This window comes from Chenopodium album, chromosome 1 (assembly GCF_948465745.1).
Source record: "Chenopodium album chromosome 1, dcCheAlbu1.1, whole genome shotgun sequence".
In the NCBI taxonomy this organism is placed as follows: Eukaryota; Viridiplantae; Streptophyta; class Magnoliopsida; order Caryophyllales; family Amaranthaceae; genus Chenopodium; species Chenopodium album.
Window position 1 is genome coordinate 60,995,813 of NC_137834.1, and position 4,224 is coordinate 61,000,036.

The following is a 4,224-nucleotide window of genomic DNA, read 5'->3' on the forward strand; positions in this document are numbered from 1 at the left end:
TATTCTTGGGATCGTGGTCGCGATGTCTGTGTTGATTTGACAGGATCTTCTCCTTTGACACAGTCAAGGTTATCTGACTTTATTCCTGGACGGGTTGTGGCTGATGCAGCTCAGCGGAAGCGGGATAAGTATGAGACTCGTTGTCAGGCGATTGGATATGAGCTCATTCCCTTCTCCTTTTTTTCGTTTGGTGAATTAGAGAAGGAGGCTGTTGCATTACTTAAGCGAATTCAGAGGTTCTCGACAACGCAAGACATTGGAGCACGTGCTGCAGCTCATATTTTTACTAGGGTAGGCTTTGCTATAGCTAGAGGAGTGGGGGCCCAGATTGTATCTCGGCTTCCCACTAATTTATTGTAGGTTGTATGACTTTTTGTTTTTGAGATATTATAATAATAATAATAATAATAATAATAATAATAATAATAATAATAATAATAATAATAATAATAATAATAATAATAATAATAATAATAATAATAATAATAATAATAATAATAATAATAATAATAATAATAATAATACAATTAAAATAAAAAAAAAATTTAAATAAAAAATTTTGAATTTTATTATAAATTAAAAGTTTGTACATTATTTTTATCTATAAGGAATATTACAAAATTAATTTATCACTTGTTAAACTAAGAAAAAACAATTAAAAGTTTAAACTAAATCATTTTGTCCTCCAAACAATATTTTCAACCATTCTTTGGAACGTATTATCACTTCTTTCTCATGCTTCTCCAATTTCTCAAGTAAAGCAATTTGAGACCAATTCGGGAAGCATCTTCTTGAGCTTCAATATCCACCTCTAGCATTGTTTACACATATCCGGATCTAGATCCCTTAATAAACAAAACACAAAAAAATCAAAATGGGATTATAGAAAAATCAAGATCTAAAAAAAGGAAAGGAACTTGAGTTGAACAATTGCAAAGATCAATTAGATATACAAAATTCATAAAAAGGTTCTTTCAAGTCACTTAATTAAGAGGGTAATCTTTATCACATCATATCTCCAGTACAGATTACAGTAGATAGACATATATAGCAAAAAACCACTCACACTAAAAGCAGGCGTGTTCGCACAAGATATAATACATTATAAAGATAAATTAAAATTGATTAGCAAAATTGAAGCCCAATGTAGACAAAGATACAAGTATAGTACACTCCTCAACCTCTTGAGGCCTTTGTAACCAAAAATATATAAGTCAAACTTACAAGAAATTTCTCTCCCCTCAAGCATAGTTTCAACTTCAACAAAAAAATCAACAATATTGTCAGACCAAGCATACCACCGACAACCTGCAACACAAGACGCAGACAAACAAGAAATATGAACTTTAATAACAAAAACACTTATGACCAAATTAGATCCATCCTTAACATGTCCACAACATGAAAACTTGAAATTTGGAATAGAATATCAAATTTTAAGTAAGCGATATAGAACCCTATAAAAATAAGTAAGCAATTTAGAGATAAACAAGAAGATAATCGATGATTTAAGCAAAAATTAAATCAGCCGAAAAGCACATAAAATGAACTATAAATAGTTATGAATTTAGTTATAGTGGGTGGAAAATGAAAAAAAAATAAAAAAATTAAGCAATAAGTCAAATTAAATACAGGCCTCAACTGAAAAATGAAATACAATTGAACAAAATATAGGTTTCTTTGTGTGTCACAAATGGGAGAATTACTCTTCCATTTCTTGGAAAGTTAAGAGGTTCGTTAATGGCTGCCTGCAAAGCTCTAGAATGAATTGCTCCATGACACAGAAAGAATACCTACCTTAACCACAAGTTGGTGATGTTGGTCTAAGATATAATTTTCAACATGTCAGCTACTTTTAGGAATTTATTCCACACTTTACCATGTAATGATATAAAAATGCTTTAAATTAATATGTGCTCAATATTGAAAAATTAATTTGTACCTCACAAGCCTAAAAAACAAGTGTCTGGCTACCTTATCATTCAAATTAAGACAATCATCCTTCACCATGAATTATCTACTTCATGCATATATATATTTCAGAAGCTTCTAAACTGCCTCTATGTTTAAGCAAAAGCAGAATAGAAAAAACTTTAATAAATCTCTGGCTATTTAAGCTAGATAAGAGGAATAAAAACAAACTCAACCTCAAAAATCACATAAAAACTCAAACTCCAACCACTACTTAACAAGCTCCTTAAACCAGCTAGCACAATATAAAAATAAGTTATGTATTGAAACTGACTTTCTGAGGTGGGCTACAGTGGTAGTTGAGAGTAAGAGTGCGAGTTAAGAGTTTCGAGTGAGAGTGAAAGTGAGAGTGAGAGTGGTGGCTATGTATATCTCATATTTACAGCATTAGTGAATGTACATACAAGTCACAAAAACTAGATAAATTTCACAAAAAAAACATTTGCATAACAAGTCATTTTTGTCTCCCATAATATATTACAAGAAACAGAGAGATCAGTTTCACATCACCATAACAAATCCGAATTTCATAATTCTACTTGGTTTTTCAGTTTTACTCTTAGATTTTTCCTTAAAAAATTTCCAAATAGTTATCACCTAATTAAAATCGTATAAACCCAGATTTCCCTCTACATTCTTCTCACTCTGTGGTTTGCTTATTAGCTTTCATCAGAGTTTCTCAAGAATACCTTCTTCCTTGCAAGGTAATCATTGAGAAAATTAATCCTAGTTCGTTCTTATCTCTCTATTGGGGTTAGATCTAATTTTTCAACACATATACACGACATTGTGCAAAATGGAACAACTAATAGCAATGTGTCCAATACATTCAGATCAATTAAATAGTCAAGAATAAGAAATTAGAGCAGAATCAGGAAAAATGAAAACACGAAAATTTAAGCAAAAACGCAAGAAACCATAAAATTGATAATAAAAAAATGTAGTAATGCGGTAAGACTATAGATTAGGAAGTGTATCAAGAAGATTACTCACCTTAATTGTTCTGTTTCTCTCAATCAAACTAGCAAACAGGAAAATTAATTAAACAAAATTGATGATATCAAATTTATTGAAGCAGTTACTTACGAAAACCCTAATTAACAAATAGTAGCACAATATTTGAGAAAGTATAGCATTTAACAACTAAATAGAGCAATTTTAACCAAATTATACTAGCATAAATTCAATTATTTCAAAATACATACCAGCAACTTGCGATAATTAAATCAATTCGATCGAGCGACGATGTTCAGAAAATTAAGATTCTGAAATTGTTTGATAATCCACCTAATTTAAGAACCCTAACTTGTCCAGACTCACAATTAAAAAAAAAAACTTGAAAGCCCAGAGTATGCATCAATGGAAGCTCAAAGTAAGCCGCTTCAATGGAGGAGAGAGAAAGAGTGTGGGAGGAGAGAGAGTGTAGGCGCATTATCATAAAAAGTGTGTGAAATAGGGGAAAAAGGTAAAGAAGGTGCGGTCCTCTAATTGATGAGTCACCAAAGATTTTGTTGTGATCCTAGAATAAATGAATATTATTATAAAGATTTTGAGCGGTTCTTTAATTTAAGATACAAAGATCTAACAAATATTGTAGATGGTAATGTAGTTAATTTGAAAGAATTTGCACGCCATTACTTTGATACACCTTATTCTGATTTTTTTCATGTTTATAGAAAACAGGATTTTCTCTTTTGCATGCCTAATCAATGTCTTCTCACTAGTGGTAAAACTAATGAGGGTAAAGCAATTATATCAACTGTTTTGGAGAAAATTGAATCTGGGAGAAATCCAATGTCATTAATTGTTGGAGAGAGTATGCTTAGTCTTGATGAATTGAAGAGAAATCCAAAAGCACCTTTTCGGGGCTCTCTATTTTTATTACAGGTAGAAAAATAATATTTTTAATTATAGAAATCAAAAACATATTTTTGTATAGTAATATTAATTTCTTTGCATTGAATTTTTTGCAAATATGGCTAATGGAGAGACTAGAATTAATTAGTCCTCCTGACAATGTTGAAAAATATACTCCAAATTGCTTTGTGAGGCGAAAGAAACGCTTCTCTATGATGGGGCGCCATGAGTGGAAAAGAGTCTTTGTCTCCTGCAACTTTACTATCAGGTGGGTCATCCCTTGGTGGAAAATAGAGAAGATGGTTGGTGTCAACAAGAAACCTTTCTGTCGTCTTCCAAGCTTAACCAAGATGACTTTTTTTATAATCCCTGGAGGGAAAAAAGACAGTACGACCT

At 31.3% G+C, this 4,224-nt stretch overlaps 1 long non-coding RNA gene across 1 annotated transcript; it reads right to left on the reverse strand.

The window, feature by feature from the left end:
* Positions 1-544: 544 nt before the first annotated feature.
* Positions 545-3,472, reverse strand: LOC145593610 (uncharacterized). The gene is made up of 3 exons (XR_014102785.1): positions 3,177-3,472; positions 1,225-1,308; positions 545-845 (listed from the first exon to the last, which is right to left on the reverse strand). It is a non-coding gene; the product is annotated as an uncharacterized LOC145593610 (long non-coding RNA).
* Positions 3,473-4,224: the final 752 nt, after the last annotated feature.